The sequence below is a fragment of the Macrobrachium nipponense genome, chromosome 30 (assembly GCF_015104395.2).
Source record: "Macrobrachium nipponense isolate FS-2020 chromosome 30, ASM1510439v2, whole genome shotgun sequence".
NCBI classification, from domain to species: Eukaryota; Metazoa; Arthropoda; class Malacostraca; order Decapoda; family Palaemonidae; genus Macrobrachium; species Macrobrachium nipponense.
This window is the reverse complement of record NC_087218.1, coordinates 54,755,804-54,770,816: the sequence shown is the minus strand read 5'-3', so window position 1 is coordinate 54,770,816 and position 15,013 is coordinate 54,755,804. Positions and strand designations below refer to the sequence as shown.

At 42.1% G+C, this 15,013-nt stretch overlaps 1 protein-coding gene across 1 annotated transcript in view; it reads right to left on the bottom strand.

Moving 5' to 3' along the window:
* Positions 1–15,013, bottom strand: part of LOC135202524 (exportin-T-like) — a 79,850-nt gene that overhangs the window by 38,491 nt on the left and 26,346 nt on the right. The window lies entirely within an intron of this gene.

Genomic DNA, 15,013 nt, shown 5'->3' with positions numbered 1-15,013 from the left:
TTAATGTTCCCCTTCGCAGCGCAATCCCGAAAGCAGACGAGGCGTTTTATGACACCGAAATCTGCTTACAGTTTTCCTGGAATTCATCAAGTGATGGATTTCTCTTGAACGCTCCCTTCGTAGAAAGAGAAGTAGACATCTTGACGAGACACAAATCCTTCCTCTACTTCGACGACGCCCTCTTGAAGAGCGTTCTTGCAGGAATCCTGCCGAACGTCTTGATGCGTAGGACGCCTATCGTTCTGAAGAACGTCCTGGCAAGTGCTCTACCGACGTCATGACGTGTAGGATGCCGAGCGTCTCAAAAGCGTCCTCGCTAGCGTCCTGGCGAGCGTCCTCGCTAGCGTCCTGGCGAGCGTCCAGATGTGTAAGACATCGAGCGTCTTCCAAAAAGCTTATCAATGTTTATGACGTCGAGCGTCTTCTGAAAGGCCACCCGAAAAGCGTCCTGGAGAGCCGCACACTGCTCCTGAAGTGTGAGAGCCCTATAGGAAGACGTAAGGCTATCGTCTCCAAGACGGCCTTAAAGACTTTCGTTACCTTCTAACAAAGACGGTGGCCGCCTGTGCAACATTTTGCGTGCCTTAGTTAATGCAAATGAACGATATCCCAGAGCACGCGCTCACAAAAAAGGAACGCCGAGCGTTCCGAAAGGCATCGTCGCGAGGTGCTTGCCGAACGCCTGATTGCATTCTTTGAGCGTCTTGAAGAGCGTCCGGAATAGAAGAGCGACGAACATCAAGGGAAGCGTCATAGTGAATGACGTGCGTCAACACGAGTAACTTGAGAGGCTTCCTGGCGAGGGGAGAGCCGCTCATGAAACGCGAGGCGTCCTAAGCATAAGTACGGTGATCGTCATCAGGACGAGTCTTCAGGACGTTCGCCACTCTTGACAAAAACGACGGCCGGCTGTGCGACATCTTGCGTCTTTGTCACGCTCATCGACACTGCAGAAGGGCATTTAAAAGGACGCCTGTGTGTTCTTGGGTATGAGGAATTCTTTGCCCTTCTCCTGTCGAAAACTAGGATAGTCTGTCCAGTGTCATCTCTGTCCGCTGACAGAGCGTCCCTTAGGGACGAGTAAGATGCGTCTTGGCGAGCTGTTTGACTATTGCAAATCAGCTTGCCGGACGTCAATCTTATGAGCTTGAACAATATCCCGTTTCGTAGTAAAGCGAACGTCACATAACGTATACATAACGCCATGAGGGGAGGAGGAAACCTTAGCCGATGACAAATAAGACCTCCTTGGAGCGTCCACCAAATTGGCGAAATCTCCTTGAGAAGAAGACGGTGCTTTCAATCCTGCTTCTTCTCCTGTTTCGTACCAGATCCCAGCTCTCCCTTTCAGTCTAGATGGAGGAAGTGCAAACGAAGTCTTCCTCTCGATAGAGCGTTGAATGTCTCGAAAGGCGTCCTTGTGAGGGTCCTGCCCTTAAGGACATTTTTAATCTCTTGACCAAGACGACAGCCGCCTGTGCGACATTTTGCGTCTTTGTCACGCTTATCGATATTAAGTCAAGCCGAAGGGACGCCAGATCGATGTGGGTTCCCCGTAACCCTCCTTCGGCTTTCGACATGCCCTCTCCCTAGTCCTGGAGTCCGACAGAGGTCCAGGCCTAGAGGCGTTATGGGGCGGATCTGACGTTCCCTTCCTCCTGACGAGAGAGAGGACGTGAAGCGTCCTCTTCTCTAAAGCTTCTTAGAGGGCGCGAGTCCTTCCGAGAGCTCCAACCTTGCGGGGAGGACGCCTCGGAGGACGAGAAGCAATCTTTCATGATTCGTGCACGTGCACGATCTTTGGCAGCCTTATCCTGCCGAAGGGACGCCAGATCGGTGGGGGGGTTCCCGTAACCCTCCTTCGGTTTTCAACTTGCCCCCTCCCTGGTCCTGGGAGTCCGACAGAGGTTTAGACCTAGAGGCGTTATAGGACCGATCTGACGCCCCCTCCACAACACTAGGGGCAAAATCAACATCACTACACTCACAACACTGATTGGAGAGCGAGCACTTTTTCAAGCTTACTTGATGTAATCCACAATAATAGAAAGGGCATTACTTCTCACAGAACTTCCTCTAGGCCCGTAAGCCATACCACAGGGTTAGGCAAAATAAAGTCTACTGGAGGTTAGTAGGTTCATTATCCTAACTTCTGTTACTGTGGAGGAAGACCTCCTGATTCTATCACGCTCTAATTTGCGTACATACGAATCATACGTCTTCTTTCGGAATCAGTCAACATTACACTAATTACATTGATCTCTCAACAAAGAAAACATGTAAACGTCATGTATACTAAACGAGTGTCTACCGAAGGTTTCGGTAGCCTCCCCTTACCCGTTGCAGACAACAAAATCTGAAACTAGGCTACCTAGATTCAGACATCATATGCAATGAAAAAATTTTAATTAATTTATGATAGCGTATGCCTAGCCACAAATCCAAGTCAATCATTCAAAAAAAATAAGTAGGATACTTAAGCGGCTAATGAAGTTTCAAAATCCTAGGCGGAGGTAGTGGAAACAGGTGTTTTTCACTACCGCGACAGAGAAAAATCTGAATAGAAAATGGGAATGATTCCTGATATCCGCCTCCAGGCGCGGGAATGGGTACTAACCACCTGGCCGCCCACTGCGTGTGCCGGGAGTTTTGAAATTCTGTCGGACGTCGGAGAATACAGCTATATATATATCTGACAGGTAAGTTTCATGAACAAACCAAGGTTTCTCCCGTACGTCTTGGTAAAAACTTCGACATGACTGTTGCTTATCAAATACGGAGGCGTCCCGAAAAGCGTCCTGCCTTCAAGGGAGCGCCGCTCATGAAGCGTGCTAGTCATAAGCCGATGTACGGTGATCGTCGTCCGGACGAGTATTACGGACGTTCGCAACTCCTGACAAAGACGGCGGCCGCTTGTGCGACATCTTTGCGTCTCTGTCACGCTCATCGACACTTCCAGAAACGCACTCAAAAGGACGCCTTAGGGTACGCCTTCTTCCTTTTCACAGTAAGTGAGATAAGGCGATCTGGGCGCTTAACAGCGTTCTTCCTATTTCCTTCTTCTTTCTCCCATGTGTTGGAAAGTCGTCAAATTGTTAAGGCGGCGATTACAATCGCACGACAATAGAGAGAGGACGTGAAGCGTCTCCTCAATAAGCTTCTATTTAAAGGGCGCGAGTCCTTCCGAGAGCTCCAACCCCTGTACGGGGAGGACGCCTCAGAGGACGAGAAGCAATCCTTCAGGATTCGTGCACGTGCACGATCTTTGGCAGCCTGAGAAGCGTCTTCAGGTCTTGCCGAAGGGACGCCAGATCGGTGGGGGTTCCTCGTAACCCTCCTTCGGCTTTCGACATGCCCTCTCCCTGTGTTCTGGGAGTCCGACAGAGGTCTAGACCTAGAGGCATTATAAGGCCGATCTGACGCCCCCTCCACAACACTAGGGGCAAAATCAACATCACTACACTCACAACACTGATTGGAGAGCGAGCACTTTTTCAAGCTTACTTGATGTAATCCACCATAATAGAAAGGGCATTACGTCTCACAGAACTTCCTCTAGGCCCGTAAGCCATACCACAGGTTAGGCAAAATAAAGTCTACTGGAGGTTAGTAGGTTCATATCCTAACTTCTGTTACTGTGGAGGAAGACCTCCTGATTCTATCACGCTCTAATTTGCGTACATACGAATCATACGTCTCTTTCGGAATTCAGTCAACATTACACTAATTACATTGATCTTTCAACAAAGAAAAACATGTAAACATCATGTATACTAAGCGAGTGTCTACCGAAGGTTTCGGTAGCCTCCCCTTACCCGTTGCAGACAACAAAGTCTGAAACTAGGCTAACTAGATTCAGACATCATATGCAATGAAAAATTTTTAATTAATTTATGATAGCGTATGCCTAGCCACAAATCCAAGTCAATCATTCAAAAAAAAAATAAGTAGGATACTTAAGCGGCTAATGAAGTTTCAAAATCCTAGGCGGAGGTAGTGGAAACAGGTGTTTTCACTACCAGCGACAGAGAAAAATCTGAATAGAAAATGGGAATGATTCCTGATATCCGCCTCCCAGCGGCGGGAATGGGTACTAACCACCTGGCCGCCCCCCACTGCGTGTGCTTGGAGTTTTGAAATTCTGTCGGACGTCGGAGAATACAGCTATATATATATCTGACAGGTAAGTTTCATGAACAAAATTCTAATTCCAGATCTTTTCTGTAATTTAGTTGAGAGGAGAAACAAACAAAATTCATAAAAACAAAAGGTAAAACATTTATACAAGAATAATACAGATCTCGACAAGATTATTTAAATAGATACAGAATCTTTAATTCATTATTAGCATAAAAAAATTACTTAAGTGAACAAGGTACTTTGGCTGGACATTGCATATCCATTGATTATTCAGTGACCTACTGTTATAGACAAAGGTATGGATAATGATTGGTAATTTACAGAATTTGTAAGTAGTACCCTAATAAGAGGAATAAATATGTTTTAAAATATAGAAGACATTTTAGTATAAAAAACTATATATTCAAAATATATCAATATGAGTTTTGAACAATAATACTTCTGGGAAATACATAATATAAGGTACTGTACACTTATTGCTACTGCCGATGGTATATATTCCGTCATAGAAGTAAAAATTAAAAAATGCAAAAAAATGTGAATAGAGAGGCAACTGAATTTACAAATGATAAGTCAATTAAACTACAAATACATTCTTAAAAAACATCTACAGTATATCAGCACTAGAACGTTATTGATACCAGACTATTACAGCTTAGTCTGAATGCCCAACACTGCAAAACCACACTAAAGTGCATAAATTTGTGTTATTTACTATAATCATTATTAGAGAAAGAAATACCATGGCTTCATGGATATATGTGCAACCATGCAATGGCTAAAGTAACTGCTTTTAACTTATTTAAAACTGTGTTAGTTAGGCTAATGTCTGTGTTGAGTGCACTATACCAAACCAGTCAATTTCAGACATTCACAAGTGAAAGACAAACACCAGTCATCAGCACCAATACTTCCAGCAAGAATTTTTGTTACTTGAAGCTACTGTTGGACAAAAAATTTTGCTGGCTTCAAGTACAGCCATTTTAAATAACATGGTTTACAAATTTTATGTTCAGAAAGGCCAAAAAGAGGTTTCTTTATTTAAAAAACATACTTGTACTTCCGAACAATAATTATCTACCACTTCTGAGCCAGAGAAGTAATTCCAAGGTGTCAATTATAGTGACAATTCTACTGTATAGTTAAAGTAAAATACTTAATTAAATTAAGGCACATATCAGTAAATAGTTATTATACTTTTGCAATGGCTTCAAACTTTGATAAAGTACATATTAACCTTATTGAGTAATTGTTACAAAAAAAATCCACATGACCTGATAAACACACATAGATGGACAAATACGGTACTACTCTGAAATAAATTACTATGCAGGATGACCTGTTTCCGCTACCTTCTGTAATACATGAAAACTAAATTTTTATAAAGTAGCAAAATTAGTTTTTCCATAAAAAACTCCCATCACTCATATATGCTCACATTCGTGTGTGTGTGTGTTTTTTTTTTTAACCCTCACTCATAGATGCTCACATTTGTGATTTTTTTTAATACTAGACTCGTCAACATGATTAGTAATAGTTGTACTACCCATGCAAACCAATTCTGCTTCAACAAAATAGGAGCAATCAATGTCATTTTCACATTCCTAGACATCTGGAACTTTTCTAGAGCCTGCTTGAATCTACTGGTGAGAAGGCATACTCATCCAGATTGTCCAAGGGATGTAATATTGCAACTACTTGCTAGGCTGCTAGGTTCAACTGGCCTGGAATGTATCCTGGTAGGCTGCAACTGCAGCTTATTGCAGTCTTGGATATCTGGATGCAGCAAACATTCTTTTATGAAGGAAACTGCTCCACTGGAACTGACTTGGGTACTATAATCGATGTCCACTATCATCTGATTTTGTGTCTCGGATCTAGTGTCACCCCTAATCTTCAAGTAAGCTACTGTTTTAGAGTTGATAATCACCTCACCTACAACCTTTCATGTAGAGCTAAGGAAATATTTGGAGGTCTACTATAACAACAGCCTTCAATTCAAGGAAGCTGTGTCTCATTTCCTAAGAAATCACCCAGTGATCTAGTAGGTTTTATCCCCAGCCTCAACTCAACATGTCTGTGAATGTCAGAATCTCCAGTGATCAAAGGACCAGCAGGGTACTTTTTATGCAGAAACACAGGACTCTCATCTGAAATACCTTCCCTGCTCAAACAAAGGGTCTTTCCTCAAACAAGACGCACTGGTAAGGGACATGGAAGCATGCATTCTCAAGTGCTAGGGATGCAAGGAACTTTCCCCATCTTGTTAAATCACCACATTAAAGCCACTATTTCCACCCTGAAGGAAGTCTGCTGTATTAGCTTGTTTAAGGGACTAAGGTTGATTATCAGCTGCCATCCTCTCATCACCTTTGGCAACAAAACAGAAAAAATTGCAAAATTCAGGCAAATAAAAATAAACATAAATCAATGAAAAACATGCTGAAATACCTGTTCCCAGGATAATTAGGTCTCAACTACCACAGTTATCTACACCTTGAGGTCAGAGGTAAGCACTGGGGATGGATAAGTACCTGATAAAGTGTAGAAATCATATTTGTTTTACTTTCTAAGAGAATGAGGAGAGGACTGGAAAGGAATTTAACCTGACTTACAAGCTTTAGGTTGTCAAGCCAAGTACTGAGGCACTTTTGGCCAATCAGTATTACGACAGTGAAAAGAGAGAGTCAGGTTGATTGGACAGCAAGACAGGGATCCAGAAAATATGGAAATGAAGTATTTGGATCCAAAGATGGAACTAGGAGAAAGCCCCAGTGTTAATCTGAAAAGTAACAGGTAGAGGTGTTTGACAGCAATGAAGCAGGAACTAAAAAGGAATATGAATATAGTGGCAACCTAGCACTGAGGACCACACTACACAGATTTATGGAAAGGTGGGACATGCAATCGACCCCCACTATTCGCAGACTCATGATTCGCAGACAGCCTATTCGCAGATTTTCCTGTGGACTGTGTATTTCACATTATTCATGATGAAAATTTTTGCCTATTCACAGTATTTTTCACTAAGAAATATTCACAAATTACTGTATTTTTCACATAATTTTTGTGACTAAATGCACTTTTTGTCATAAAACTATTAAAATGATCAGGTACTATAAGCATTTTTAGAGGAGTTGTATGTATATGTGGATTTTAGCTATTCATGGGGTGGTCTGGTACCGATCCCCCATGAATATGGGGTCTACTGTACTACTGCTAGACAAAAGACTGTTAAGTTTTCTTGAGGACAACTGAAGACTGCAAAAGTGGGCATACATGAATAGTGGGGTTACAGCAAAACAGATTCCCAATAGTATATTAAATGCTGGCTGAAAGATTGGCTTGAGAATTTTGTTGTATACATAGTTTGATGAAAAAGGCCATGAATCTGTTTGTGCCACTGTAGCTAAAAGAATGTCAAAATGCATATTTGTTGAGGGTTTTATATTACATTTAGCTTTTATTTACTGTAGCCCTGTCTGGTGCATACTCAATTTTTGTTAGTCTCTAAATTCACATCTGGGTCTTAATTGCTTTACCATGAAAAGGTTACTTGAGTCCCTTGTGTATATATATTATGAAAACATTTCTTTATAAATTTGTTCTAGAAATTATTATACTGTACATACTGCTCAAATGTTTCTTTACTTGTTCAGGCAACCATAACTGGAAGGTTAGCTTGAGCAAGTAGTAAAGATTAAAGTACATGAAGTCAAGGACTCGGGGTAAACACAACTGTTAAACACCTAAGACATTTATATTTTGAAAAGATTTTAATAATTTTTAGGAATATCTGATAAATTGCAACCTATAATGGAGCATGTAGTTGTGTTAATCCTTCATTTTGCATAATATACTGTACTTTTCCTTGAAAATTAGTTACATGTCTCATAAACAGAATATCTTCTGACATGAAGAAAATATTAACATGTAGAGAAAGTGGTGATGAAAATATACAATAATACTACCTGAAAATTACAAAATACTGCACCACCAACTACTTGCAGGCTGGGAGGCATCACTTGATGCAGTCTTTGAAGTATCCTCATCAAGGTCCCTGTCTTCATCACTAGATGATGCCCAGTCTGTATCATCTTCTGAAGCTGAGTCTGCTGCCTTGGCAGAGAGTTTCTGATAAAATTTAGGAGTAATAACTTCCCTTCCATGAGTCTTCTGCCCACTCCTGTAATGGAAAAAAAATCATAAATATATTTAATCTGAACACCAAGTAGTTTGGTTTTCTCCACACATTAAACGATACCTGATACAGAGCTTTAATAAATGTTGTCATAATTTTGTTTTTCCTTCTCTTATATATATCATACTTTTCTGAAATTTATCTTGAAACAGCAGAATAATGACATGAATAACTATGTGAGTAGATGCCAAAAGAATTGGGTATAAAGCCAAATTCCCCAGATTCACCTCCTCTCTCCGTGTATCCACACTTTCAGGAGGTGTCCTCCAGTTACTATAATCCCAGGAGAACAGCTCATAGCCAGTAACGGCCTTCATCTGTATCTACAAGAGAGCAAATGTAATTTCCTGTTGCTGCGTTCCTCACTGAAAGATATAGAAAAATTTAATCAATACTAATAAAGTAATAAAAAGCCATGCATGATTACACTTTGAAGTACACATAACACTACTTTTAACACTTTTAAAAGTGTTTGGGTTTAACACACACAAAATTAGAACAAAAAACTCTCAAGCTTAATTTATATATAAAAAAATTTCATAGTATGATATAAAAAAATTTCATAGTATGTGGTATCCATCACTATTCTGGAGGAATGAATGAAGAGTTCAACTAAAAGAAAGTATAGGTCATCCAAAAAATGACATGATAAAATCACCATACTGACTTTCTCATCTACCAGAAACATTTTTGTTACTGCTCAAACCCACTCATCCTAAATTAAACTGCTTCCTCATTCTGCATCAGCTAGATAGAAATACAACACAGGATTCATGCAGTATTTGAAGTAGCTACTGTATGTATCTTTCAATCATGCCAAGGCATTGCTGGAACAACTATCCGAGGCAGCAGTAAGCTACTGCACCTGTAAGTAATTGCCAAAGTATATAAAATCAGGTGCCCTTTAATCTTAATGTTCTAACTGTCCAATCCTTTTAATTTCAACTTTTTTGCATTTTCACATCTCACTTAAAGCAAATCTTTTGAAGGAGATCTGTATCTACAAATATGACACTGTGATCTTGTAAATATGATATTGTTATGATACAATAAAGTTTTATGCATACTTACCTGGCAGGTATATATATAGCTGTATTTTCTGAAGTTCGACAGAATTTAAAAAACTTCCGACACACGCAGTGGTCGGGGCCAGGTGGTAGTACCCATTCCCGCCGCTGGGAGGCGGGTATCAGGAACCATTCCCATTTTCTATTCATAATTTTTATTTCCACTGTCCCCTGAGGGGAGGTGGGTGGGTACTTGAATATATATATATCTGCCAGTTAAGTATGAACAAACTTTTATTGTATCATAACAATATCATTTTGCTCATGAACTTACCTGGTCAGATATATATATATAGTGAACCCACCATTGGAGGTGGGAAGGACAGAATAGAAGGATTTTGGGACACAAATGCATGCAGATGATTTACATCTTGGTTCCACCTGTTAGCATAGCCGACTTCGTGATTACTTTCACCCAAGTCTGCTTCTGCTTTACTAGAGTTGCCAGCGAGGGTAGAGACCTATGAAGCTGGTGCACTCCAGATGATCTGTCAACGGGGCGTGACCACAATGTGACTAGACCATAGTGACCATACCATGAGGGCTAAGAAGTAAAATAAATATATATATAATTATATATATCACCACCTGACCAACCTAGTCAAAGTTAATGTGTGTTAACTAAGGCTTCAGAGTTAAGAAGTCGCCGTTGTCAGCGACTCCACAACTAAATTAAGAGCTCTTCCTAACCATTTTCTACAGGATAGGATGAGTAGTACTTCTTGCCCCCAAGATTGTGTCTGCAGACACGTATGGCCCTAGCGAGCAGCAGATCTCATATGCCATCTTCACATCTCGCAGGGAGTGTGAAGTGAACCCAGAGTTGCTTCGCTAAAACATGGTACTCAGGATGTTGCCGAGTGCCATGCTCTGTTGAAAATGCTTCCGAGGCCGCGCCCTCACCTCGTGAGCATTCAGATAAAAAAGCTTTCAAATCTTTGTGCAAAACACAATGAAGGAGCATTTTTGAAAGAACTCCTTAACCCTAAAACCAGGGGGGTGTACTTCGATATGGGCAAGTCTGGTCTTTTTCGGAACACTGCAGATTGCCCGACTGACTTCGACTTTCTTGATTTTAAGTAGATAAAACTTGAGAGACCTGACAGGGCACAGGACTCTCTCTGGCTCCTGCCCACTAACTTGTGCCATCCTTGCTTCCAAGATCCTGGCCCAAGGACAAAAAGGGTTTTCATTCTTAGGCCATAACGAAAGGCTTAGAGAGCACACCTCCTTGTGTTCTCTAAAGCCAAAACTTGTGACGATGGCTTAAAATCTCACTAACCCTCTTTGTCGTATCTAGGGTGGTTAGAAGAAGGCCTTCCTGATCACATGCAAGAAGTTAACAGGCAGGAGAGGTTCGAATGCTTTGACATCACGAACTTCAGACTACGTCTAAGTTCCATATTGAAAGCTTCGATCCGGAAATGCACAGTCTGTACTAAAGTCAGTGAACGACCAGTTGACCAGTCAGACGAATCAAGGACAGCAAGGCTGTACCCTGAAGACCAAAAGGCACTATTCTTAGCTGAAGGATGAGTGTCTGGACTGCCTGGGCGATTCAATCTAAGCAAACCTTGGGGGTGTATCAACGCAACCCAACGTCGCCCGCAATCGACTTCGTCAATAAGAAACTCAGGGCTACTATATGTCGCCTGATCTCGCACGAGTGTCTGACTCCGAGAAAACAGGCGAGGCAAAAAGTAGATGGTGAGCTAGAATCGAGATTCCACAGACCTCAATGATCGTGAAGGTCTTTGTTGTTTGACAGATGCAAATCTGTCAAACAACATTCTCTGTTGTCTGTTCGCACTGGCAGAATTTTCAAAACTCTCGGCAACCGCTAGACCACTGGTAGTTCAGGTGATCTCCCCCACGTTCCCGTGGCGCTGGTACTTGGAACTATTCCCGTTTTCCTCAGATTTTCTCTTGAAAACCCTGTCTCCTGAGGGGAGGAGGGTGGGAATTTAATTATATATACCTGCCAGGTAAGTATGCATAAAACTTTATTGTATCATAACAATATCATTTTTATGCATGACACTTACCTGGCAGGTATATATATAGCTGATTGACACATTTGGAGGTGGGTCACAGACAGCAACATCGTCATAATTCAAAAATTAACTAATTTTTTAAAATTATTTAAAATTATTTATTAAGTTCCTTACCTGCTAAGGTAGCTTGACTTCGTAGGTCCTGCCTCTTAGCCTGCTAAACCTTAGTATCGCTTCAACTAGGATGTGACCTGTTTGTTGAGAAAGCTAATAACAAGGGTCTGACAACTGGACGGACAATTTGTTGACAGGAAACCCTAGCCTCTCTTACCAGGGGCATTCATGCTAGGATAGTTAGACGCACCTGAACCACACACAAAGCTAACGTAACACATTACACTTCACATACTGAAGAGGAAATAACCCTCTCAGACAACCATAAAAAGAACACCACTTAATTAAAATACCTAGCATGTTAGTAATCTATCGTTGCTGCCGTCGATCGAGACGATTCGTACGGACTTTTGCAATCCTGTAACGAAACCTCTAGATGATCGTTACATTCTACGCCTGTTGTTATTAATAGGCTCTTTCTCGTAAACTCGAGCAGGGACCGAGAGAAGATACTTCTTAAGATATGAGAGAGCTGTGGAATATCAGAGTTGATGTGGACCACTGGTTCCAAAAACTCGTTTCGAGGACTGGAGGGACTACCGAATTGCATTTACTTCTTTCAGATTAAGATCCAGGACATCTGAAACACTATCCAGATGTCCGGCACCTTCTTTTTATCATGATGCACTGAGAGATGTTCAGAATAATTCCTAGATCTTGAATAATATTTCAGTTTCCCGGTAGGAAAAAAACTGTGGTCTGAATTGCAGTCTATTCGGGGAAACAAACTTCTTCAGGAAGGAAATGGTCCCCAGCAAGCTCATCCATTCCCTCCCCGAGTATGCTTACTTCCCTATAAGGCTGCGCTTTGCCTAAGCAGGAGAGCATATAAAAGTGCAATGTTGCGGTAGACTCGTAGTTCTATACCGTGCGGTAACGAGCACCGAAAGGATTAAGAGATAACTCTGTTGAACATAGTAAGGCAAAACTAATGCAACGTTTATTCATTCACGTAAGAAATCCCCTCAATCTAGGCTAAAGTCCGTGATTGTAGGACAGAGATACAGTTAGTCAGTCAATCCCGCAGGAGAGACGTAACCGCCAGCACAGAGATACGGTTAGTCAGTCAATCCCGCAGGAGAGAGGAGACGTAACCTACAGCGCATGACAGCGCACGCTCTGTTACTGGTGGCTCGGTTGGAACTTGGACAGTCAGACACAGCAGCAGCCAGCAGCTTACGAACGTCGTCTCTTAACTTTATGTCTGGGTTGCCAGCTACCCTATTCTACGAAGAAATAGGTCGCCGTTATTTTTTGAACAAAAAGAGACTCTCAAGCTGGTATATTTAAGCGAAACAGAAAACGCTAAATATATAGATGCGTTTTGTGTCGTCAGAACACTACCATACAACGGTAAAAGATAAATCGGAAACTCCTGGAAGGCTGCAGGGAGTGACGATTAAATGTCCTTAAAATAGTAGACAATAGACTCTCGGTTGCCATCCGAAGAGGTAACTACAGCAAGCGTGTATGACTTGAACCAACCAGTAGTAAAATAACGCAAGGCAAAAATTTTATTATATCACAAAGTTTGTTCATACTTACCTGGCAGACTATATATAGCTGAATTCGGAAATACAGCTACATACATATCTGACAGGCAAGTTTCATGAACAAAACTTAGAGAATCGAAGCAGACATCTCAAGCTTCTTAAGATACTGGACATAAGCGTTCATTGACGTAGTCTACAAGTCTATTTCTTGTACGAGTCTGCGAATGAGGAAGGAGAGCTCTTCCGAACCTTGTCCTTATTCGCTTACGCAATATCAAGTTAATGAGATGTTTGTCAATGAGAACTAACCCATTAACGGTACAGAGAGATATTTTGTCAATGAGGGAGACCCACTTACTTGACAAAACGATAGTATATTGTCAATGGGGGAAAGTCACTGAATTGACAAAACGTAATCCAGGAAGTCGAGCCTTTTATTTTTTCGATTCCCGTCTCAAACAAGGAAGGGACAAGAATCCTGTTAAAAGACTGGGCTTACGGTAGGTAGAACGACGATGCTCAATCGGCATGGAAGTCTCGACTAGAAACTAACAAAATCTATCATCTGAAAAACCCTTTCAGATGGTCTAAAAAGCTTTAAATTTATTGGCAGTATGGCAAAGGAAGTCTTGTCTTGCGCTTTCCTGAAGAGCGTCCTTTTGATGAGTGCCTTTGCAAGAATCCTACTGAACGTTGCCGAAAATCCTGACGTTCAGGACGTCGAGCCTTTACATAACCCGTAACTGTCTTATCTCAAAGTCTTGACTGAGGTAGAGAAAAACGAGATCTTCCCTTGAGCTTTCCTTAACTCCATCCACCTTTGCGAAAAGCAATATAATATTGACAGAGACCTCTTGAATTCACGAAACCCGAGGTTCTTGGTTGGGTTTCGAAGACGAAGTTCTGTTCACTTTCTTGAGGCTCAAATCTTAAACAAGAGCTTGAAGAGTTCAACAGAAACGTTCTGGTGCGCGCTCGGCGTCCACTGGCGAGGACGCTCGGCGTCCTGGTGCGCTCGGCGGCCACTGGCGAGGACGCTCGGCGTCCACTGGTGAGTGCGTCCATCCGAGCGTCCTGTTCAAGCCGATCGTCCAAATAAGCGTGCAGAAAAGCGTCACGCTCCTGACAGGCGTCAAAACAAGCGAGAGAAACTGCCTTCTTTTTCCTATTTCTTGGTGGAAAGAAGTACACGTGATCAGGCAACTTTCGCCTTCTTACTTCTCACTGAAACACATAACGAGGGAGAAGGGACGTGAAGCGTCCCTCCTCTATAAAGCTTCTTAGAGGGCGCGAGTCCTTCCGAGAGCTCCAACCCTTGTGCGGGGAGGACGCCTCGGAGGACGAGAAGCAATCCTTCAGGATTCGTGCATGTGCACGCACTTTGGCAGTCTGGGTATTTTCATCAGAAACTGCCGAAGGCACGCCAGATCGGTGGGGTTCCCTGTAACCCTCCTTCGGCTTTCGACATGCCCTCTCCTTGGTTCTGGGAGTTCGACAGAGGTCTAGACCTAGAGGCGTTATAAGGCCGATCTGACGCACCCTCCACTACACAAGGGGCACTGTCACTGCACTTAGCCACTTCACTATTGCTCTCTAAAGCAAACACTTTCGATCTAAGTTACGAATCGAAATAGTATAAGAGAAAGGGCAATAACCTCTACAGACACTGTTTAGGGCCCGAAGGCAACATTACAGGGTTAGGCGTAACAAAAACAGAAGTAGAACTCTTCACACAACAATGAAGGAGAGCGATCACCTCTCGCAGACATAGTCATAACCCGTAGGCCATACTACAGCGTTAGGCAAAAAAAAAAAAAAGTCTACCGGAAGGTTAGCAGTATCACTACCCTGACTTTCGTAATTGATTAATAGCGTACATACTAAACAAACTTTTTCCTTACGGAATTAGACACGTTTACTGATTAATTGCGTACATACGAATCA